Source organism: Triticum aestivum, chromosome 7D (genome assembly GCF_018294505.1).
Source record: "Triticum aestivum cultivar Chinese Spring chromosome 7D, IWGSC CS RefSeq v2.1, whole genome shotgun sequence".
NCBI lineage: Eukaryota > Viridiplantae > Streptophyta > Magnoliopsida > Poales > Poaceae > Triticum > Triticum aestivum.
The window spans coordinates 246,251,074-246,277,415 of NC_057814.1; positions in this window are offsets into that span (position 1 = coordinate 246,251,074).

A 26,342-nucleotide genomic window follows, 5' to 3' on the forward strand; every position below is an offset into this window, starting at 1 on the left:
GCCATCGTCGCCGGCCGGAGCCCGCACCACCACCGCCGCGGCTCCTCGTCGCCGTCTGCCGCCGCTGTGCCCGCGCCGCCGCCTCCTCCTCTGACCGCGCCCGTCGCCGCCCCTCCTCCTCGCCGCTTCCTCTTCCCCTCCGTCGCCGGCCGCCGTCCCCGCCACTACTCCGGTCGTCCCCGAGCTCGGCCCGATCCGATCTGCGATCCGGTTGACTTTTCCCCCTTCCAAAAATATTCTAAGTCCCGATATTTTCTACATTACATGCTCATGTTCATCATATCATAACTCTCTGCATATAGCTCCGTTTCGCGCGTGTAATATATCAAAATGTTCGCCTAGAGATGTTTTTTATTTTGTTCCATTGTACCATGTTCATTTGAGTCCATCTTGATGCCCAAATCGCTGGTGCAAGAGTGCTAGTTGCTGTTATCTGCTGTTACTTATCAGAACTTGAGGATTTGTTATTTTTGTTGCATTTAATTTGTGCATCTTATGGGCATGAGCTCTACATGTGTTTTGTTGTATGCCATGCCATCTTTACAAAGGTGTATGCCATGTATTTTTGTGATCTCGGTGGTGACTAGCACAAGCATGCAAACTAGGCTCCGTAATGTTTCTGATTTCAGGGACTTGGTGATTTTACTGTCAGTGACTGCTGTTATTTTGTTGGTTTGTATCCATGTGGCTATAGAGAGATCCATGCTTATTTTGGAGATGTTCAGTAAGGATGTTTTGTAGATATTGTTGTAATTGATCCGTTCCTGCCATTGTTTGCAATTATGGAGTGCATAGCATGACTCAATCTTGCTCTACGTTTGCTATAAAATATTTCTGGCAGATTGTTTACGTGTTATTCAATTTTGCCAAGCTTGTTGTAGTTGATCCATACATGCTATGTATTTTATCTTGACATGGATAGCTTCATAAACATGTCAGCTTGCTGTAGGTATGCTTGTTTTGTCATGAATTGCTTTGTGGTGAGTGCATCAAGCTCACCAAGATGCCCTCATAATGTCTGTTTCTGTCATTCTCTGTTTTCTGCCTAGTCTGAAACCTGTTAACGAAACTTGCTATGTTTACATGGTTGCCATCATATCTTCTGGTCCTTTTTGGCTTATGGTCAGTAAGGGACTTTTGTCATATACATTTAGTAGATTATTTTCATGCCTTTTTTTACCATGTTAAGTTCCTGTAGCATGTTTTTTTCATGCTTTGAACATTGCTACCTGATGCTGTTTCAGTCATGTCCAGTAATTTCACCAAGTCTGTGAACCTGTTATCTTTTGCACTTTTGCCATGCCTGTTTGAACCTGTTATGTTGTGATCTAGCCGTAGCTCAGTGTTCATCTTTTGTCAAGCATCTCCTGTAGATTACTGCCATATGCTTGGTTTCTATGTTGGAGTGCTGTAGCATAGTTTCTTGTTGCATTCTAAGTGCTATCATGCTGTTAATCGCAGATTCGTGTCATTCTTGTTTTGCTTGCCATTTGCAAACCGTGCATTCGTTTCCGGTGATCTTTATATTGATTTCAACCGAAATCATCTCATCTTTCCAGTGGCGTACTTGGTTCACCAAGTTACTGCCTTGTTCATCATTTTTCTTCCGGAACACGCATATGAATCGCATATCACATCTCGCATATCATTCATGTATTGCATCATGTTGTTTGTGCTTTTCCCGTGTTTGATTGTGGTTCCGTTGCTTGTGTTCTTGTTTTGGGTAGAGCTGGGAGACGAGTTCGTGAATGAGGAACCTATTGAGGACGCTTACGAGGATCAAGCTTTCGACAACTCTGAGAACCTTGCAGGCAAGATGACCATACCCTCGAAATCACTTCTATCTTCGCTTTGCTAGTTGTTCGTTCTATTGCCATGCTGCGCTACCTACCACTTGCTATATCATGCCTCCCATATTGCCATGTTAGCCTCTAACCATCCTTTCCTAGCAAACCGTTGTTTGGCTAAGTTACCGCTTTTGCTCAGCCCTTCTTATAGCGTTGCTAGTTGCAGGTGAAGTTGAAGTTGGTTCCATGTTGGAACATGGATATTTTTTGGATATCACAATATCTCTTATTATATTAATGCATCTATATATTTTGGTAAAGGGTGTAAGGCTCGGCCTTATGCCTGGTGTTTTGTTCCACTCTTGCCGCCCTAGTTTCCGTCATACCGGTATTATGTTCCTTGAGTTTGCGTTCCTTACGCGGTTGGGTGATTTACGGGACCCCCTTGACAGTTTGCCTTGAATAAAACTCCTCCAGCAAGGCCCAACTTTGGTTTTACCATTTGCCACCTAAGCCTTTTCCCCCGGGTTTTCGAGAGCCCGAGGGTCATCTTTATTTAAACCCCCGGGCCAGTGCTCCTCTGAGTATTGGTCCAACCTGTCAGTCGCCGGTGGCCACCAGGGGCAACTCTGGGCTTTCCTATCGGAAGCTTCGACAATCCGGTGTGCCCTAAGAACGAGATATGTGCAGCTCCTATCGGGATTTGTCGGCACATTCGGGTGGCTTTGCTGGTCTTGTTTTACCATTGTCGAAATGTCTTGTAAACCGGGATTCCGAGACTGATCGGGTCTTTCCGGGAGAAGGTTTATCCTTCGTTGACCATGAGAGCTTATGATGGGCTAAGTTGGGACACCCCTGCAGGGTATTATCTTTCGAAAGCCGTGCCCGCGGTTATGAGGCAGATGGGAATTTGTTAATGTCCGGTTGTAGAGAACTTGTCACTTGACTTAATAAAATACATCAACTGTGTGTGTAGCCGTGATGGTCTCTTCTCGGCGGAGTCCGGGAAGTGAACACGGTTTGAGTTATTCATGAACGTAAGTAGTTTCAGGATCACTTCTTGATCATTGCTAGTTGACGACCGTTCCGTTGCTTCTCTTCTCGCTCTCTTTTGCGTATGTTAGCCACCATATATGCTTAGTGCCTGCTGCAGTTCCACCTCATTACACCATCCTTTCCTATAAGCTTATATAGTCTTGATCTCGCGGGTGTGAGATTGCTGAGTCCTCGTGACTCACAGATTCTACCAAAACAGTTGTAGGTGTCGACGATGCCAGTGCAGATGATGCAATCGACCTCAAGTGGGAGTTCGACGAGGAACGTGGTCGTTACTATGTTTCTTTTCCTGATGATCAGTAGTGGAGCCCAGTTGGGATGATCGGGGATCTAGCATTTGGGGTTATCTTATTTTCATTTGAATTTGACCGTAGCCGGTCTATGTGTGGATTTTGGATGATGTATGAAATATATTTATGTATTGTGTGAAGTGGCGATTGTAAGCCAACTCTCGTTATCCCATTCTTGTTCATTACATGGGATTGTGTGAAGATGACCCTTCTTGCGACAAAACTACAATGCGGTTATGCCTCTAAGTCGTGCCTCGACACGTGGGAGATATAGCCGCATCGTGGGCGTTACACCCCCCAACCCTAGGCGCATGGGCCCTAGGGGGATGGCGCCCAGCCCACTTAGGGGATGGTTCCGTTCTGCATACAGCCCATAGGGCCCTCCGTGGCAGGTGGACCCTCCCGGTGGACCCCCGGAACCCCTTCAGTGGTCCCGGTACAATACCGACAAACCCCCGAATACTTCCGGTGACCGTATGATGACTTCCCATATATAAATCTTCACCTCCGGACCATTCCGGAACTCCTCGTGACGTCTGGGATCTCATTCGGGACTCCGAACAACATTCGGTAACCGCATACTATTTCCCATAACAACTCTAGCGTTACCGAACCTTAAGTGTGTAGACCCTACGGGTTCGGGAACCATGTAGACATGACCGATACATCTCTCCGGCCAATAACCAACAGCAGGATCTGGATACCCATGTTGGCTCCCACATGTTCCACGATGATCTCATCGGATGAACCATGATGTCGGGGATTCAATCAACCCCGTACACAATTCCCTTTGTCTACCGGTATGATACTTGCCCGAGATTCGATCTTCGGTATCCCTATACCTCGTTCAATCTCGTTACCGGCAAGTCTCTTTACTCGTTCCATAACACATCATCCCGTGATCAACTCCTTGGTCACATTGAGCTCATTATGATGCTGTCTTATCGAGTGGGCCCAGAGATACTTCTCCGTCACACGGAGTGACAAATCCTAGTCTCGATTCGTGCCAACTCAACAGACACTTTCGAAGATACCCGTAGTGTGCCTTTATAGCCACCCAGTTACGTTGTGATGTTTGGCACACCCAAAGCATTCCTACGGTATGCGGGAGTTGCACAATCTCATGGTCTAAGGAAATGATACTTGACATTAGAAAAGCTTTAGCAAACGAACTACACGATCTTGTGCTATGCTTAGGATTGGGTCTTGTCCATCACATCATTCTCCTAATGATGTGATCCCGTTATCAACGACATCCAATCTCCATGGTCAGGAAACTGTAACCATCTATTGTCAACGAGCTAGTCAACTAGAGGCTCACTAGGGACATGTTGCGGTCTATGTATTCACGCATGTATTACGATTTCCGGATAACACAATCATAGCATGAACAATAGAAAATTATCATGAACAAGGAAATATAATAATAACCATTTTATTATTGCATCTAGGGCATATTTCCAACACATACATGCAGTTCTCAATATGTAACAATAAACTTTGAAATACCGGATGAATTTGTTGTGGAGCTCCCCCTAAACATGTGCATAAATAAAAGAAGCATGAAGAAAGCTCCCCCTCAATATGATAGCAACACAACCAAATCTCATAGAGTAGACGAGATAACAAAATACCATAATAGGCTCCATAGATAGGTGCATTACACAACCCATAACGGTTCATCACGCATAGCATAGTACATAAAACGACAATAAACATTAACATTGGTTCGATACAAGCTAATATCATAGCATCACATAATAGATAAGTGCCTACTCCCCCTTGGCATCAAGTACCCAAAAGGGGCCATAACATCATCAAATAGCATCATCATCATCATCATCATCACGAGCACGACTACCACCAGCCTCATCAAGGAAATCAGCCTACTCAGGACCCGAGGGAAAGCCAAAGTAAGAAGGTGGTTCGTCAGGAAGACGTTCATCATCACTCACATCGAAAACTCCGGAGTCTCTCAGATGAGCCTTCAGAGCATTCTTGGAAGTGACCATGCGAGTGACAACATCGTGATTTTGGGAGCAATGAAAGGTAAAAACCTTCATCATGGCAGAGTGAGCCTTCCCAAGAAATCGAGCAATGTGCCCAAAGGATGCAGATTCGGAAGGAGTAGATGAGCAGTAGGAGGAACACTAGCAGAAGTTCGACGAGCATTAGCAGAAGGGTCCTTGGGGACCCAATCATCCGCCATGTGTGCGGGAATGACCCACCGCTCATGCAAGTGAGTGCGGACAATGGGAAACAGGGCCACACTCTCAATGAATGCCTGAAGAAAGGGGGCATGAGGAAAGTCCCGCTTGTGCTGAAGACAAGCAAGACGGATCTCATGCCACAGAAAATGAGGGACATTGATCTTCCCTTTCGGAGACGCATAGAGGCGATGCATGAGATCGATGCAGTAGCTATTGCAAGACCCCTTGTCACCCATTTTGGGATAAATGGTGCGAATGACACACTGAAAGATAATGTAGAAAGGAGAGCCCCAAATGGAGACTTGGTTTAGACCCTTCTGTTTCTCCTCATTAGTCATTTCGTCTATGGGTTTGAGAAGATCCGCACAAACCTCAATGCCCTTGGGCCTATGGTTGGGGTCATCCCTATGGATTTTGAAACCAGTGTTAGGAAAACCAAGGGCAGCAACAAATTGAGAATAAGAGGCTGTGAGCACGGTGTCGGAGGTCATCCAAGTGACAGTGTTATTTGGACCAAAGAAACATGTGGCATAGAATTGATGAATGGCAGCTTGCTTAAAATCATGCTGAAATGCAAATGGAGCAGCAAGATTAGACGACTCGATGAGCTCAATAGCCCCTGGATATTTCACCGGATGAGCACGAATGTGCTCTAAGTCAACACACACATGCAGAGACAGACCCTTAGGAATGATGACAGTGGAAAAAATGTTTGCCTGGACATTAGTGCGAAAGCGATCGTCTTGGGAGTCGCTAGCAACAGAAAATTGGTCAGCATCACGACGAAGCTTAAGATAGGAAGCAATGGGAACCTCGTTGAACCTTTTAATGTTGCAGCCGAGAGGTAGTGGAGGTTCAAGAGAGATGCGACGGACATCACCTTGAGGTTGCACCGGAGGAGGAGGAGGAGGCTTGAAGGTGGGCCGACGAGTTCCAGGCTTGGGTGCAGTGGTGCAAACCGCAACATACTCGGCCAGCTCAATATCTTCCAGCTCATCCTCATAGTCGGATTCCTTCGTTGAGGAGTCGCTAGTAGGGCTGTGAGGCTTGGTGGCACACTTTCGAGGATGATCCTGCTCTTGTGAATCATCGGAACCAGCACGGCGGGACGGATGAGATGGCCCACCAGTGACTTGCTTGTGAGCAGAGCGCTTGGTCCTTGGCATCCCGACCTAGAGGAGGAGGAAGACCCAAATCAACTATCCACCTCCATAGATCGAAGAAGAGTTCGATGAATGAGAGGAGGATAAGAAGAGGTGCTACCTCAGAGGGACGAACGATATGGGGAGGAGATCCACGGGGCGGCGCCAGAGGCGCAACGGCAGCTGGGGCAACCCAGGCAGTGCTGAGACGACGAGGAGCACGGCCAGCGCGCGACCGTAGCGAGGTGGGTGAGCGGCGGCGGTGGAGAAGAGCGGTGAAGAGAAAGGGGATCGGGCGATTTAGGTTTAGGTAACTGCTCTAAACACATCCCACCTTATATATGCAGGCCAGAAATGACCGGACGACCGGTGCTTTACGGACGTCCGGTGCCTGAGAGGAACTGCGAGATAAGCCAGGGAGCGGACGACCGGAAGAACTAGACGTCCGACGCGATGAGACCGAGTTGTATTTAACGGAAGTCCGGTCATATCGGACGTCCGGTATGAGGTCAACAGAATGAATTTTATGGAAGTCCGGAGTTTACCGGACATCCGGAAGTTCTCAAGAAAATTTGAGAAGGACAAGGTGATATATTTGATGCCAATGAGAATGGTAGTGAGATGATGATTTGAGTATGAAGTACGATGAAAAGACATAATGTTAGGTAGTGAATATCCTACTCCAAATGAAACACACCGCTCAGATACTCTTCTAACTAATAAGAGCGGTGGCCGATGCCACCATGTGTGAGTATATGTGACATGGCACCGCAAGAATTGAAACTTTGGGTGCATAATCACTACTCCATCATTTAAAGCACCATAGTTAGAATAACATGGTAGCTTTGAGAGTGTTTGTTCTATTTATGCATTACATAGGGTGAGAGAACTCATGAGTTGAGTGTCTCCCCCTAAATATATGCCTACATCAAGACAAGACATGATGAAAATGCTTGCATGGGTACTAGATTTCACATAATGTTGTCAAGCTCCAAGATACCAAGTTCACACCTAAGTTGACAGAACCTTGCTTCATCCAATGGCTTCGTGAAAATGTCTGCAAGTTGCATATCTGTACCCACATGAGCAATATCAATGTCACCCTTCTCCACATGATCTCGCAGGAAATGATACCTAATATCAATGTGCTTGGTTCGAGTATGATCTTTGGGATTCTCAGCAATATAGATGGCACTTTCATTATCACATAGAAGAGGCACATGTCTATAGGTGATACCGTAATCCTTCAAAGTTTGCCTCATCCATAGTAATTGAGTTGCACAACTGGGGGTGGCAATGTATTCAACTTCGGCGGTGGAAAGAGCAACACAATTTTGTTTCTTCAAGGACCAACTTACCAAGGAGCATCCAAGAAATTGATATGCACCAGAGGTGGACTTACGATCCACTTTGTCTCAAGCCCAATCCGCATCCGTGTACCCAATAAGACCAAACTTAGCATCCTTGGGGTACCATAGACCCAACTTTGGGGTGTGAACAAGGTATCTAAGAATATGCTTAACCGCCTTATGATGACTTTCCCTAGGGGAAGCTTGAAATCTAGCACACATGCATACACTAAACATGATGTTTGGTCTAGATGCACAAAGATAAAGCAATGAACCAATCATAGAGCGGTAAATACATGGGTCAAAAGGGATACCATTCATGTCTTCAGTGAGTACAATTTTGGTTGGCATGGGTGTCTTACATGGACTAGCATCCGACATGCCAAACCTGTCTAGGATATCCTTGAGGTATTTTGCTTGAGACAAGAAATTTTTTGGAATCCGAGAAAGAACTTCAAATCCGCGTTGAGTGACATTTCAAAATTCTTGGTCATGGAGGCTGCAAACTTCTTGCACAAATGAATGTTAGGAGAACAAAAAATGATAGCATCTACATAGATTTGGCATAAGATCAAATCACCCTTGTCCCTCTTAGTAAAAAGAGTGGGATCGATCACCCCTCTCACAAAACCATTATCGATTAAAACTTCTTAAGATGATCATACCAAGCACGAGGTGCTTGTTTGAGACCATACAAAGCCTTATGAAGTCTATACACATAGTCTTTGTGATCGGGATCAACGAACCCAGGTGGTTGTGATACATATACTTCTTCTTGTAGAGGACCGTTAAGGAAAGCACTCTTCACATCCATTTGATGTAATGTAAAACCATTGAAAGCAGCATAAGCAAGTAAGATGCGGATAGATTCAAGACGGGCAACAGGGGCAAAGGTCTCACCAAAGTCCAAACCTTCAACTTGTGAGTACCCTTGAGCCACTAACCTTGCCTTGTTACGGATGATTACACCATTCTCATCTTGCTTGTTCTTGAAAATCCATTTTGTTCCAATGAGATTGTGCTCTGTAGTTGGCCTCTCGACTAATGACCACACTTGGTTGCGTTCAAAACTGTTCAACTCTTCTTGCATAGCAACGAGCCAATCGTTGTCCATCAATGCATCTTGTACCTTGATAGGCTCAACACTAGACACAATCGAGAAGTGAGCACAAAAGTTTGTCAAATGTTTACGAGTGACTCTACCTTCCGATATGCCGGTGGAAATTTTGTCAACATCAACACGACCGGCCACTCGAGGCATGATGGAGGTTAAGGTTTCGCGAGGTTCAACTTCATCTCCATCATCCACGTCCTCAACATATGGATCATTGATGTGTGGTGGAAGATCTTCTTCTTCATATTTCATTTGTTGAGGTTCATCGTCAATGATTGCACTTTATTGTTCTTGCCCTTGATGATGATCTTGTTCTTGAAGATTATCATGAAGAGGAACTTGATCATCTTCTTGTACTTGGACTTAGGGCATTGGTTGAGCAATAGGAGCTTGAGGTGCTATGGGTGTTGAAGGAGTTTGGTGATGTGTGAACACTACAAAAAAAAGACACATCCGTGACATTTAGGGCTGAACAATTTTTTTTTTCTGTCATACTTATGACACTTCTATGACAATAATTGTGAAAAAATCCGGTATCATCATAGATGTGGTGGGGTCCTACTTCTATGACAAAAAATCATGAAAGAACATGGGCTTTTCGTCCTGGGCGGGCCGGAGACGCAACCGCATGGCATTCTTTGGACCGTCCATGACGGAAAAAACCGTGGTAGAAGCGAGGGCGAGGAAAATATCAGGGTGTTCCCGGTTACGGTGGGTGGTCGGGGCCGAGTGATGCACATTTCTCTCGTACACGCACGCGCGTGGGTGCGAGGCATTGGGCTCTAACTGAACCCGAGCGAGGCGTTGGGCTCTAACTGAACCCGAGCGATTGCACTGCAGGCTACGCGTTACTGAACCTGAGCGATCAATCGATGGCTGTTAACTTCGCTACTGCTGCTAACTGAAGCCAATTGATGCTGCCTCTGGATGAACAGTGAGCGTTGCTGGGGGGTTTGGATGAACAGTTTCCCGGTGGGGGTGGATGAATAGGACCCCGTGGTGTTGCCTTTGGATGAACAGGACCCCGATCGATCGAGCTGGTTGGGGCTGGATGAACAGGACCCCGTGGAGGGCTGGATGAACAGGACCACCCCGTGGAGGGCTGGATGAGCAGTAGCCCGTGGAGGGGTGGTTGAACAGGAGCCCGTGGAGAGGGCTGGTTGAACAGTAGCCAATGGAGTAGCGCGCGGTGGAGGCTGGATGAACAGGAGCCCGTGGATGAACAGTCGCAGGTGGAGGCTGGAGGAGGTCGACGGAGCCCGTGGAGGCTGGAGGGGGTCGACGGTGGAGATGAATAGTATCCCGTGGAGTCCTGTTTTGCGGTACGCCACACCCCTCCCGATGAACAGGACCCCCGTTTCGACCGTAGCGCTCCAACACAGGTCCGTTTCCTCCGTTTTGTGGTACGCCACACCCCTCCCGATCAACAGGACCCCTGTTTCGACCGTAGGAGGTCCGTTTCCTCTGTTTTGCGGTATGCCAGACCCCTCCCGATGAATAGGATCCTGTTTCGACCATGGCCGGTCGAACACAAGGCCGTTTCCTCTGTTCTGCGGTGCGCCAGGCCTCGTTTCCATCGGCTGCTCCGTCCAAGCCCTCCCGATGAACACGACGACGCATTCCGTTCCGACCCAGCCGGTTGGCTCCCCATGAACATGACGACGACGCAGTTTCTCCGTTCCAACCCAGCCATGTACATGAGCCCTGGCCGTACGTATGCGCGAGTAGGCGTTCGAGACCCTGCCCGTATGTACGTACGTGGCCGTATTTTCTTTCTTGCACACTGGCCGCTGTACGTACATGTACATGCTACGTGCGCGCCTCTACTACGAGACGTGCGTGCCTCTACATCGACCAGTATGTACGTACACATTCGCGACCAGAATTACAATGCTACATACGCTTCGACCAAGTGGGTCCCGACTGTGAGGCAGTTCCTTGCGTGCGAAGATGTAGCTGGTGGGTCCCAGCAGTCACGGGGCAAATCGTTTTTTTGCCCGGACGCACTTCCTTGCATGTGAAGATGTAGCTGGTGGGTCCCAGCAGTCAGGAGGATATGTTTTTTTGCGAAACACGGTGGCCCGTTCGGTGGGTCCCCGCTGTCAGGTGGAGGAATAATTATTTTGCGCGTAATAAGGAGGCAATTCCTTGCTGCGGCCATGGACCCAGCTGTCAGCCTCTCCACATATAGTACTTGTCCGATGGAAGTCGTTCCTTGACCATGTTGACCACACCGCACCGAGAGCACCAGGGCGGTGGATGACAGCGAGGCCTAGGAAGGGGACGACACGGAGCCGGGGAAGACGCGACAGTGGAAGGCCGCGCGGAGAGGAGTATGAGGGTTCACTGGTTCGACTGTGGTGTGAGGCTGCCATCGCCGCAGGGCCTGGCCAGCGGTGGGAATAGTAGGGGGCGGTGAGTCCTCCGCGGCAGCACAGCCGGCCATGGGAGGAATGAGCATGCGGCACGACCGGCGCTGCTTTGGGCGGCTGGAGCAAGAAGACCAGAGGTTGAAGAAGCACTACGGCCGTTGGATGGACATCGTACGGTCACTGGAGCTAGAATCATTCATATTGACTAAGTTGACAAAGCACTCCATCCCCGTCAACTTGGTAGGCCCACAAGTTAGCCGCCCACCAAGGTGGGTCCCAACTAGCAGGGGGGTATTCATTTTTTTGTGCGTAATAAGGAGGCACTTCCGGTGGGTCCGAGCTAACAGCGGGGGGAACATTTTTTTCGCGAAATATGGTGGCCCGTTCGGTTAGTCCCAGCAGTCAGGGGAAAACATTTTTTTCGCAAAATACGATGGCCCGTCCGGTGGGTCCCTGCTGTCAGGTGGAGGAATAATTATTTTCCACGTAATAAGGAGGCACTTCCTTGCGGCTGCCGTGGACCCAGCTGTCAGCCTCTCCACGTACAATACTGTTCCGATAGAAGTCATTCCTTGACCATGTTGACCACGCCGCGCCGAGAGCACCAGGGCGGTGGACGACGGCGAGGCCTAAGAAGGGGACGACGTAGAGCCAGGGAAGACGCGGTAGTGGATGCCCACGCGTAGAGGAGTATGAGGGTTCACTGGTTCGCTGCGGTGTGAGGCTGCCGTCGCCGCAGAATAACAGGGGGTGTGGGTGTGTAAAGGGATGGCCTGGCCAGCGGTGGGAGTAGTAGGGGGCGGTGAGGCCTCCGCTGCATCGCAGCCGGCCACGGGAGGCAGGAGCACGAGGCACGACCGACGCTGGTTTGGGCGGCTGGAGCAAGAAGACCAGAGGTTGAAGAAGCACTACGGCCGTTGGATGGACATCGTATGGTCACTGGAGCTAGAATCATGCATATTGACTAAGTTGACAAAGCCCTCCGTCCCCGTCAACTTAGTAGGCCCACAAGTCAGCCTGCCACTATATTGGGTCCCAGCTAGCAGGGGGAGTATTCATTTTTTGTGCGTAATAAGCAGGCACTTCCTTGCGTGCGAAGATATAACTGGTGGGTCCGAGCTGTCAGCGGTGGTAACGGTTTTTTCACGAAATACAGAGGCCCTTTCGGTAGGTCCCAGATGTCAGGTGGAGGAATCATTATTTTGCGTGTAATAAGGAGGCATTTCCTTGCGTGCGGCCGTGGACCCAGCTGTCAGCCTCTCCACGTACAGTCCACTTCAGATGCATGTCGGTTGTTGACCACGTTGACCAGGCCGCACCGAGAGCACCAGGGCGGTGGACGACGGCGAGGCCTAGGAAGGAAACAATACGGAGGCAGGGAAGACTCGGCAGTTGTTTCCCACACGGAGGGGAGTACGACTGTACGAGGGTTTACTGGTTCGTCAGCTGTCGCCGGAGAATAATAGCAGGTGTGGGTGAGTAGAGGGATGGCTAGGCCAGCGATGGGAGTACGGTGGGGCGGTGAGGCCTGCGCGGCAGCACAGCCGGCCGCGGGGAGGAGGGAGCAGGCAGTCCCGCCGGCGCTTGTTTGAGCGGCTGGAGCAGGAAGAGCAGAGATCGAAGAAGCACGACGGCCGGTGGATGGACATCCAACAGTCACTGCTTGTGCGTCAACCTTTTTTTAGGAAAGCCTCAAATATGTGGAAAACAACATACAACTCATCTGCCATTATTTCTAATAATTTACAGCCCATTTTCTAATTCTTTAGGTTTTTTTGGAGCCCATATTCTTTTTGTTAGCATTATAGCCCATATTGTGGCCACGGTTAAAAAATTATATGAAATTTTGCATATTTCGGTGCGGTCCGAACTGTTTTTAATCCCAAAATTTCGAGTCACATTCAAACTGATTTTAAAAATAAATGTATATCAATATAAAATCCAACAAATTGTCCACACATAAAAATTAATGCAATTTAAAATCTCGAAATGAAAAAAAAGAAATTTGAAACTAATTGCCGGTTTGATGTGTTGTAAAAATGTATAGCCCATTTCTCATTACTGATAGGCCATTTTCTCGGCCAGCCGAATGAAGCTCTCCTCGTCTTGAAAGATTTGTGGCCCAGCAGGCCTGAGAAAGCGACTTACTTGGCAAATCACAAAAAAACTGGGCTAGCCATTTTCAGAAAGAAAAAAAACTACTGAGCTGGTCTGTGGTAAACATAAAAGAGAAGGCTGTCTAGACAGGCCAGAGTGCCCCCGCACAGCCCAGTTGACACCCTGCTTCCGTCTCAAAAACAAATTAGATAAATGCCACTCCAATTATGGCGATTCATAAAAATGCCACTGCAATTTTCAAACTTTGAAAAATGCCACTGCAATTTTTGCAAACTTTGGAAAACGCCACTGCAAGTTGCAAACTTTGAAAAACGCCACTCCAGACTTCGAAAAATGCCACTGGAAATGGCATGAAATGGCATTTTTCAAAGTTTGGAAATTGCAGTGGCATTTCTCAGAAACACCAGATTTGGAGTGGCATTTATCAAATTAACCCAAAACAAAAATAACTGGGCGAGCTGCTGGGTCCCTGGTGTCAGACGCTCGTTCTGCAATTCTCTCGTTTATTGACTACGTTGACAATGGCATGGGACCCAGATGTCAGAAATCCATTAGGAGGAGCCATTTTTTTATTGGCTTGAAATAAGGAGGCACTTGCTTGCGTACTGCCATGACCTTGGCGGGTCCCTGCTGTCATCCTCTCCACGTACAATCATCTCCTGATTGTGTACGCATCAAATTGGTAGGCCCACAAGTCAGCCTCTAAACCCGTGGAGGACAAATACAACCAATTTCAAAAAATAACAGCCCATTCCATACGTTCAAATGGAAAGTTCAACACTCAGAGCAAAGTAACAGGTCTGATCCACATATAGAGTACTGAACTTCCACGTTGACAACCATCATAGCCAAGTTAACTATCTACTCCCACTAATACTCTAGTAGCGTACAAGTACTAACTTACTCTTAGCTAACTAGACGATGCCGGCCGCCATCTGCGGTACACGCTAAACGCCGGCACCGGCGTCCTCCGCCTCGCCTCGGACATGCCAGAGGTGCCATAGGGCGCGTTGCTCGCGCGCGTTGGCCCTTTCCATGCCGGCATGGTCCACCGAAGCTTCGGCTTCTAAGCGGGAAACCCACTTGACCAACTGGTAGTAAAAATCGGCACCGCGAACGCGTGCGTGCCCGACAGCCTCCAGGGCTATTTGCCGGGCGCCGGCCTCCATGTAGTCGGCCCAGTTGCGGGCGCTCTGCTCGCGACTCAGAGCGTCGGTGCACTGCTGCTCCATGTCCCGCTGGCGGCGCAAATCGGCGATACGCTGCTCCTCCGCCAAGCGGTCGCGCTCCAACAACTCCTGCTCCTCCGCCAGGTGGTCGCGCTCCAACAAGTCCTCGATCTCCGCATTGCCATCTAAAGACTGATAGAATGCCTCCTCCCTCCGTCTGCCTTCCGGTGAAAAACCGAACACTAGTTCTGGTCGTGACCGCCTCCGGCCTCGCCTATCCTGGACAGGCGGGGGCCTGGCGGACGTGGCGAGCGACGTCGGGCAGGTGGGGGGCTTATGAGATAGGGCAAGTTGGGTCACGGTGCCACCATAGAAGGCCGGGAAATAGTACTTATAGGCAGAAGGTAGCGCGACGGTCACCGGAATTCAATGCATAATTAAGCAGGCATGGCTTAGCGCGCTAGCTTGCCGTGGAAAACTAGAGAAACTGAAATTATGACTGTGTCGTCCCGTCCCGTCCGTGCTGGGTCGCACGCTGGCATGACGGTCAAACTAGTGCATTCGAATCATCTCCCTCCTTGTCAATAATGATTCCACGGATTTAAAAGGCCCGCAACAATTAAAGCGCATCTTTTTCGCATCAGTTAGCTGCCTTAATTAAGGCTGGCTGCATGCAGGCACTCAAAATCGCTCGCAGCCAGTACGCGGAGCAGCATGCAACGAGTCGCAGCCGAGGGCATTAGTTGATGAACTTTAGCTGGGAGATAAGGCATTTGCGAACGTTTTCGCTGGCAGTTTCTTCAGATTCGCATGGCATTTTCTTCAGAGCAGCTTGTCAGTTTCTTCAGAGGTAGGCAGTTTTATTCAAAAAACTGCCACTTTGGATCTTGCGTCGCAACTAAAACTGCCAGGAGCGCATTAGTAGGCTAGCTAGTGATCGATCAGTAACTTGTAAACACTAAGCGAACAGAAATAAGGAACTGTTAATTCATCTCAATGATTCATAGATCATATACAAATATGTAGCTCCAGAAGCAAAGATCAGCCACTTCGGATCTTGCGTCGCAACTAAAACCAACTAGTGCAATTCACATACATAAGATCAACATGTTAATGCATCTCAATGATTCAAAGATCATATACAAATATGTGGCTCCAAAAGCAATGATCTAGAAAAACATCTGTTCTGCCTACTAACATGGATGCTTCTCTTGGCACATTCAGTACAGACTGAAAGATAAATTTGTTTGTGAAGTCTACAATTCCTCTTGCAAACGTAAGTGGTTTCACCAACAGCTGGAACCATGAGAATGAACCACACATGATGGAGGAACATCCACTGCAATATGATTTGGTCTTCTCTCAATCACACGGCGAGACTATTTTCAGAATATAAACTTTAACTTAGGCAAAATGATGCCCATTGTATAATCAGACTAAAGCAATGAAGCACCTAGTGTTGGCCAATAAATAGTACAGTACTACTTTTCTGCAGTCCATGAAGTGACTATCCAATCTTTCTGTGTCTATTTTCAAATGGCACTGCATGCAGTGACTATACTACTCTCTTGTGCAGTTCAACCAAAATTGCGGCCACTTTGTGTGTTTGCCAAATAGCAACGGGCAGAATTCTCTGTCTGCACAAATATCAAGCAGCTAGTAAACATATACCCACCTTGTATTTTCGGTTTAAACATGTCTCTTCCGCTTAGCATGTGTCATGTTTTGCACTGGACAATTTGATACAGTCATGTTTTGCCCTGGACAATTTCATACTGAATTGATTTGCTGGTTCAGAGCAGAAATATAGTGCCTATTCTTCATCAGACCAAGGATATCCATGTTCGCAGTGATGAAAGAGGTGAAATCGATACAACCGAAATTGAGCATCCAATCATTGAATCATGTCCTGCACCTCCAATGGAGGTCCACCCTGCCAATAAATTCACGTGCAAACCACTAGTATTACTATCTAATGACAGTACAAAAAGAGTCTAGATAGTAGCAAACCATGTACCTTCATAATGAATAGCTCATAGTGCCACCAATTGGATATAAAGGTTTGGAAGAAAACTTGCTCTTAATGTTGAACCAGTTGGACTTTTTGTGCAGTTCCACTAAAATCGAGCATCCCTGTTTGCATAGATATTGAAAGTGTGATTACTATAAAAGTGGCACTAGTTGAAGCATAGACTCACAAATATAAGCATTCCAATTTCTTAATGGGAAAAGGTAGCAAGACTGTTTCTAACCACCTGTTTGAAAGAATAAATAAGGCAACAACGGCTGATGTCAGAAAGGCATATATAGTTCTTTCTGAAAGAATGATCGATTCCTGACCTTTCCTCTTCTTTTAAGCATATTTTGTGCAATTCAACTAAAATAAAATGCCATCACCACCTTGAAAATTCAGTGACACTGTACAAAAGGAAGTGACTTAACATTACATCATGATGTCAGGTATGTAGTCGACAGGCATTAGAGACAAACTTACAGACCTCCTCCGATAACATAATGAACATGAATTTTAACAAAGGTGTGACTAGCTTTACCAGGATAATTTGAGTGAAATCTACACCCTCTGTTCCTTAATATAAGACGTTTTCGTGGTTCAATTTATAGTACCCAAACGTCTAGTATTTAGAAAAACAGGTAGTAGTTTTCTTGAGCACATACCTGGGAAAGCTTGCCACACTTTATTTATGTCCATACGCTAATGCAACACCATTCGAAATTTTGAATACTACAAATATACACTAATCCAGTGGCTAGTGCAACAGTAGAGTAGTTATTTTATTACAGGGTACAGTACAATGGTTTTACTGAACAAATTTCAATAAACTCTAGCACTGGAAGATTTCTATAAGAATTAACAATACAAAATGTAAAGGTAACATGTTTCAGCATTGGTATACTATCTATGCATGAGCATTAAACCAAATACAAAAGTCTGAAGGTAACTAGCATTATTAACTAATGACAGTATAAAAAAATTGCAAACCATGTACCTCCAAGGTAAATATCATTTCGAACTCGGGGGGACCTTAAAAATTGCTATCCCAATCTTGATAATCGATCAAACATAAAAACTTGATCGAACAAATCAAGAGAACAGCCGGAGGAGGAGGAGGTGCCCACTCTTGACCTTTCCTCTTGTCTTCATAATTTTTTGTGCAGTTTAACCAAAATAAAATGACATCAGCGCCTTGGCATTTAGGTGACACTGTACAAAAAAACTAACTTATCTCATGAAAGTGAGGTATGTAATCTATAAGCATTAATAGTGCAAAAATCTAAAGGGAGTAACAAGTTTCATCGTTGGTATACTGGCTGTGCAACAGCATTAGAATGCCTTAGCTGAAAAATCTTTAATACATCCACAATCAACAACTAACCCTGAAATAATCCAGTGACATTAAATGGCATTGCTTAAATTTATCGGTGGCATTAGACTGAGTGCGGCATTAGTTAAATGTGGCATCACTTTAGTAGTAGCATTGCTTGACTTGACTGCTGGCGTTATACTAACAACAAAAAAGTGACAATAAGAGCATGGGAGGCCCATACGGACAGTGGGCGCACCAGTACGATGTACCTCCACGGACGCATAGAGTGGCGAGGGAGGTATGGTTGCCCAGAGCAACAAATATCCAGGCGGCATATGTGGATTACGTCCCATTTTTGTTCTGTTTAGCCACCTTTTTCCTATGTGAGGTCAACAAACCGATCAGCCTGGTCATTCTCTATTGCGTTGTCATGCCTTTCTACCCTTCTTCAACCAAGAGACACGAGACTCGTTCCTTAGCTACTGATTTTCCCCTTTTCAACCTAGATGCGGGTTCGATGCCTACTCTCTTGGACGGTACATTCTCCCTTCCTTTCCTTATTCGACCCAGACATGGATTAGTCTGCATGAAGTAGGGTTTCCTTTAATAGTGCAAATTAAGGTTTTCGTCTGCGTGACCAGCAGAGCAGAGGATAGCAAATTGGGAAGATGGTGGAGTGGAAAAAGATCCACATGCAGCAACGTGGCAGATGGGGCAATAGAACAAGGGTATGGTTCGAAAAGAGGTAGCATACCTGAGGGTCGGCGGGAAGTGGCTTCGCTCGTGGTCGTCGTCCTCCGCACACACTATGGCAGCGAGCTTGGGGACGGAGGCCATCCCGCGCGGGCGCTAGGTCTGAGAGGACGGCCTTGTCGTCTGTGCGTGACCTCGCTCGCCGCCGACGAGTGCGTCAATGCTGCACGTCCTTTTCTTCCCTGGCGGATCTGTGACCACCGGTAAGGAGGGAGAGAGGCCGTCTTTTTTAGATCTCGAGAGAGGGTGATAGTGTGAGAAGCAAGTGGGCAGCCCTTAGCAAGAAAACTCTGAAGCTCCAACCTATATATCTTTTTATACTACTAGTACTAGAGGTGGAGTAGTGGTAGAGTAGTTTATATTTTCTCTGCAAACAATACCAGTTAGTCGTGCTTCAGAACTGAACGGCACGCCATTAAGAAAATAAAGGTCGATAACTAATGCAGCACCTTGGAGCAACGCGACCAGATCACATTTTGCATGAGAAGTTACACACCATGTTTCGTTGACATGTGGTTCCGTTCCAACATGTCAGTGAGACGATGGCGAGTCCTTTTTGTACAATTTCCAAAAGGACGTGTAGGCCGGGGCGCCTCTTCGTGTACCATGGCAAACTAGCAACCGTCCACCGACTCTTCGCCTTTCCCTCTCGATTTGGAACTGCTGTCGCACGCTCTTCCTCCCTCCTCCATTTGCCTTCACCCTTCCTTCTGCCATTGTTCGATCGTCTTCTCCATGGAGGGAACAAGCCGTAAATGACCCCATTATTCTTGCCCCGATCTGAAAGATGACGTGGTGGGGGAACTCATTGATTGGTGCGACGTCATCACCTCGGCTAGCATGGCAGGTTCGTTCAAGACCATTCTCGACTCAACTAATAACATCATTACAAGGAATCCAAGGGTCCAGGAGCGGTTTGATCTCCCTTATCTTCTTCGCTATAATCCTGTTCGCATGGGCGCGGACGACGCAGGCCTCGCCTTGTGCAAGTTGATGTCGCTTGATAACGACACGTGTGATGTCAAGATGCCATCGCTTCATGGTAAGGCCTGGGCTGGCGCAAATGGAGATTGGGTTGTTTATATCGGGTACAATTGCGAGTGGGAACTTGTGAATATGTACACTCGTCAGCGGATTCCACTTCCAAAAATCTCCGAGTGCCTTGAGGTTGAGCACACAGATGATCTATGTACGTTCAAATACGATCAAGGTGACTGTCGTCTACGGAAGATAGCAATTTCTCGAGTTCCCAACCGCTCTTGGAATTATGAGAACTATCAAGTTGTTGCTATCTTCGACAAGCCTGTTGCCGTCGGTACTGATTCCACGGTTCGTCCATGGATATTGCTCAAAAATCAGTTTTTGTACACGGATGAGTACTGTGATGCAATTGAATACGAGGATCTTGTGTTTGCTGCCACCACTCGTGGCACTGTTTTTGCATGGGATCCTCGTAGTTTCGGTACGTTTGTCTTCCACTGTAATTATAATTGTTTCAGCCACATGCATGCGGGTTAGCAAGTTTCCCTTTACTAATTAACCTTCTTCTTGTGTTTCCAAGGTCCTGTGAACATTCCACCACCTATACTTGAAAATTTTTATAACCAAGGGGGAGATGACGATGGTGATGATCACGAGCATGAGGATGAGCAGAACTTATATACTCAGTGGCGCCATGCAACTAATTCTGATGGATCACCTCTTCTTGTCTGTATACAGTGCAGTGTGATTGTTACTACTCAGGTAGCAGGTGTTGTCTCCCATGGTCGCCCTCTCCGGACCTATTCCAACACCCGTTGCAGGGTATTCGGGATGGATACTAGTGTGCTAGCGCCAACACCTTCTCCCTGGTACAGTATTGGTAGTCTTGGAGCAAACTCGCTCTTCCTTGGACCAAACTATCCAATGATTGTTAAAGGCGATCCAGCTGCTGTTGACACAACCACTAGTAGAAAACAGAGCTTAGGTCACAGGACAGTTTTCACATTAGTCCCGGTTCAGTCACAAACTGGGACTAATGTGAGCATTGGTCCCGGTTCGTGCGGCCAGGGACCTGCGGGGCCTCGTGGGGGCATTGGTCCCAGTTCGTCCGGACCCTTTGGTTCCGGTTGGTGGGACAAACCGGGACAAATAAAGCAAAAGAGAAAAAAAAAACTGAGGAAAAAATTATGCCACCTACTGGGCCACCACGGCCTGAATACGACTAGAAACCCATCAATGGGCCAGGATTCAGGCCCGCAGAAGGCCCAGTAGGCCCCACAGGCAAAGAGAACAGTTAGGCCCGAAAGCCTGCAGTTGAGAGGAGTTCGAGAGTGTGGGCGCAGCAGCACTTATAAACCACTCTCGAGCTCTCTCAACTAGCGAGGTGGGACTAAACTTTTGACGCGGGGCAGCACAAGGCCTTTGGTCCCGGTTGGTGCCACCAACCGGGACTAAAGGGGGCATTGGTCCTGGTTCGTGGCACCAACCGGGACCAAAGGCCTTTAGTCCCGGTTGGTGCCACCAACCGGGACCAATGAGTTCCCTATATATACCCCATCGCCACAGCAGAGCACTCCAGAGTGCTTTGTTTTTTCTGGCCGGCGAGGGGAGGGCATTTGGGTGCTCTAGCTCACCTCCTATGCACATGAGGTGTTCGATGAAATGTCTGAGCCACACCAGTTAATCTTTGTCCTCTCGAAACTCGACCTCCGAGCTCCATTTTCCCCGAGATTTGTCTAGGTTTAGCGGTCCGTCACGTCCCGTCCCCGTCTTCACCGCCGTCGATCGCCCGCGCCGATCTCGTCGCCAGCACCACCTTGGTGAGCCTCTTGTTCTTATCTTCTTTCTGAAAGGAAAAAAAATTCTTACTTTAGATAGTTACTTGTCTAATTTTGTTACTTTTATTATTCCTTCTTATTACATAGTGCGATGGTTTTGGTATCCACCCCCGTCGGCCCTCGTCCTGTCTATGATTCGGATGTGGTATATATTATCTTTTTATAACTATTTGGTTCATTTATTGTTTATGACAAATATACCAAACAACGTGACATAGATTTTATTTATCTAGGAGGTGCTTGAACCGGAAATTCTAACCGACCCTATTGTCGAGAGGTTAAATTTAGTTGAAGAAGAAAACAATTACTTGAAGGAAAAAATAAAAAAAATTGAGGAGGAGAAGATGATATTGGAGTTGCATGTTGCGGATGTCGTCGATGATCACAAGATCAAGATGGATGCAATGCGCTTGAAGATTAGAAAGATTAGAAAATATGCCATTCATACCGAGGCTTGGTATCATTATGCCGTTGGATCAATTGTTACCTTGGTTGCGATTATGATCGCATTTGTTTTCGCATTGAAATGTTTTACATAGTTTCAATGTATGGTTTAATTAATTAGATGCTCTGGAGAGCTATATATATGTTGTTAGATGAGAACTATGTATGTACTTTGGTTCTAATGTGATGATGAACTTCTATTAATTTGGTCACTTAATTATCTATTCATGATGTTCTGTAATGGTTTTTGACACACTTAATTATATATAATGCACGTAGATGAACCGGCAATGGATGTACGGTGACAGACACACCTCCGAGTACATTAAGGGCGTGCATGATTTTCTCGAAGTGGCTGAGGCAAACAAGCAGAATGGTTTTATGTGTTGTCCATGCCCTATATGTGGGAATACAAAGTCTTACTATGACCGGAAAATCCTTCACACCCACCTGCTTTACAAGGGTTTCATGCCACACTATAATGTTTGGACGAGGCACGGGGAAATAGGGGTTATGATGGAAGACGGCGAAGAAGAAGAGGACGATGACAACTATGTGCCCCCTGAACACGGTGATGCTGCAACGGGGGAAGCTGCTGAAGATCAAGAGGAACTAGACAATGTGCCCAATGATGCTGCAAGGGGGGAAGCTACTGAAGATCAAGAGGAACCAGTGCCCGATGATGATGATCTCCGCCGGGTAATAGTCGATGCAAGGACGCAATGCGAAAGTCAAAAGGAGAAGCTGAAGTTCGATCGCATGTTAGAGGATCACAAAAAAGGGTTGTACCCCAATTGCGAAGATGGCAACACAAAGCTCGGTACCGTACTGGAATTGCTGCAGTGGAAGGCAGAGAATGCTGTGCCTGACAAAGGATTTGAGAAGCTATTGAAAATATTGAAGAAGAAGCTTCCAAAGGATAACGAATTGCCCGACAGTACATACGCAGCAAAGAAGGTCGTATGCCCTCTAGGATTGGAGGTGCAGAAGATACATGCATGCCCTAATGACTGCATCCTCTACCGCGGTGCGTACAAGGATCTGAACGCATGCCCGGTATGCGGTGCATTGCGGTATAAGATCAGACGAGATGACCCTGGTGATGTTGACGGCGAGCCCCCCAGGAAGAGGGTTCCTGCGAAGGTGATGTGGTATGCTCCTATAATACCACGGTTGAAACGTCTGTTCAGAAACGAAGAGCATGCCAAGTTGATGCGATGGCACAGTGAGGACCGTAAGAAAGACGGGAAGTTGAGAGCACCCGCTGACGGGTCGCAGTGGAGAAAAATCGAGAGAAAGTACTGGGCTGAGTTTGCAGCTGACCCAAGGAACGTATGGTTTGGTTTAAGCGCGGATGGCATTAATCCTTTCACGCACTGTTTAGATGACACTAAAAGTATATACCTGGACAAAAGCAGGAAAAATGTGTATGTGGGCCATCGTCGATTTCTTCCGACCAACCATAAATGTCGAAAGAAAGGCAAGCATTTCAAAGGCGAGGCAGATCACCGGAAGAAGCCCGCCATGCGTACCGGTGATCACGTACTTGCTATGGTCAATGATTTACACGTAATCTTTGGAAAGGGTCCCGGAGGACTAGCTGTTCCGAATGACGCTGAGGGACACACACCCATGTGGAAGAAGAAATCTATATTTTGGGACCTACCCTACTGGAAAGAGCTAGAGGTCCGCTCTTCAATCGACGTGATGCACGTGACGAAGAACCTTTGCGTGAACCTGCTAGGCTTCTTGGGCGTGTATGGGAAGACAAAAGATACACTTGAGGCACGGGAGGACCTGCAACGTTTGCACGAAAAAGATGGCATGCCTCCGAAGCAGTATGAAGGTCCTGCCAGCTACGCTCTTACGAAAGAAGAGAAAGAAATCTTCTTTGAATGCCTGCTTAGTATGAAGGTCCCGACTGGCTTCTCGTCGAATATAAAGGGAATAATAAATATGCCAGAGAAAAAGTTCCAGAACCTAAAGTCTCATGACTGCCACGTGATTATGACGCAACTGCTTCCGGTTGCATTGAGGGGGCTTCTACCGGAAAACGTCCGATTAGCCATTGTGAAGCTATGTGCATTCCTCAATGCAATCTCTGAGAAGGTGATCGATCTAGAAATCATAGCAAGGCTAAGGAGTGATGTGGCGCAATGTCTTGTCAGTTTCGAGCTGGTGTTCCCACCATCCTTCTTCAATATCATGACGCACGTCCTAGTTCATCTAGTCGACGAGATTGTCATTCTGGGGCCCGTATTTCTACACAATATGTTCCCCTTTCAGAGGTTCATGGGAGTCCTAAAGAAATATGTCCGTAACCGTGCTAGGCCAGAAGGAAGCATCTCCATGGGCCATCAAACAGAGGATGTCATTGGGTTTTGTGTTGACTTCATTCCTGGCCTTAAGAAGATAGGTCTCCCTAAATAGCGGTATGAGGGGAGACTGACTGGAAAAGGCACGCTTGGAGGGGGGACTCAATAATATGCAGGGACGGATATTCTTGGTCTCAAGCACACTACACAGTTCTACAGAACTCTACCTTGGTGACCCCGTATGTCGATGAACACAAGAACAGTCTGCGCTCCAAACACCCGGAGCAGTGTGACGACTGGATTACATGTGAACACATCAGGACTTTCAGCAGTTGGTTGGAAACACGTCTCAGAGGTGACACCACTGTTTGTGATGAGTTGTACTCGTTGTCCAGGGGACCATCTTCGACTGTATTGACTTACAAAGGATACGAGATAAATGGGAATACATTTTACACGATCGCCCAAGATCAAAAGAGCACCAACCAAAACAGCGGTGTCCGCTTTGATGCAGCAACCGAGAGGGGAAAGGACACATATTATGGTTACATAATGGACATATTGGAACTTGACTACGGACATGATTTTAAGGTCCCTTTGTCTAAGTGCAAATGGGTCAATCTGTCAGGAGGCGGGGTACAGGTAGACCCATAGTACGGAATGACAACAGTGGATCTGAATAACCTTGGGTACACTGACGAACCGTTCGTCCTACCCAATGATGTGGCACAGGTTATCTATGTGAAGGACATGTCTACCAGACCGAGGAAAAGAAAAGATAAGGAAGCGAATACATCATACGATGAGCCAAAGCGCCACATAGTTCTTTCAGGAAAAAGGGACATTGTGGGAGTGGAGGGCAAGACAGACATGTCTGAAGATTATGAAAAGTTTCATGAAATTCCTCCCTTCAAAGTCAAGGCTGACCCAAGCATCCTGATAAACGATGAAGATTATCCATGGTTACGGCGCAATAAGCAAATGACACAAGCGAAGAAAAAGTGAAGACTTTCTCCCGCAACTATTATGATGATACCATGCCAACTTTGTAATAGACGAGTATGATACCATTGTCCGTTTTGTACAAGAAGTGCATCTAGTTTTTGCCGTAACCCTCTCAACTTTCTTGCACATGCTATGTGGATGAAATGATGATACCATGCCAACTTTCAACCTTCTCAGAGTTCATTTGAAATGCTTTTCCATTTTAGGGTCTTATAGCTCAAAATAATTAGTAAATGCATGAAAAATAACAGGCCAAAAATTAAAAATTATGCCACCTACTAGGCCACCACGGCCTGAATACGATTAGAAACCCATACATGGGCCAGGATTCAGGCCCGCAGAAGGCCCAGTAGGCCCACAGGCATGTACAGAGAGGTTAGGCCCGTAAGCCTGCTTTAGAGAGGAGCTCGACAGCTCAGGCGCACCGCACCTTATAAACAGGTGCGGCTCTCTCTCTCAGCTAGCGAGGTGGGACTAAACTCACCACCACGCCGCTGTGCAAGGCCATTGGTCCCGGTTGGTGGCACGAACAGGGACCAATTCCACCCTTTGGTCCCTGTTGGTGCCACGAACCGGTACTAATGAGGCTGTGGCCCCACGAGCACCTTTAGTACCGGTTCGTGGCATGAACCGGTACTAGAGTTTCTTACTAAGCAGTTTTTTAGTCCCACCTCGCTAGCTGAGAGGCACTACGAGCGGTTTATAAGCCCTGAGTGCAGAGATGATGAAGAAGAGGCGCAATGCTCACGTTGCTTAGCTTCAAGCCTTGAGGAATAAGGTAGACTGCATGGAGCTATGTGCAGTGCAGTCTACACTATTCCGAAAGGCTTGAAGCAAATCAACGAGCATTGCATCTCTTTTTTATTTTTAATAACTTATTACAACTCCGGACTTCTTGTGTTCCGACAAAATAAAATAAACTTTAATAAAATTTATGAAACTAAAATTAACAAAGTATTTTCTGTTCAAAACATTATAAGAAACCTCTATTATTATTGAAACTAAAATCATATAAAATTGATGCAACTAAAATTATCGAAGTATTTTCTGTTCAAAATCATTAAAAGCAAAAA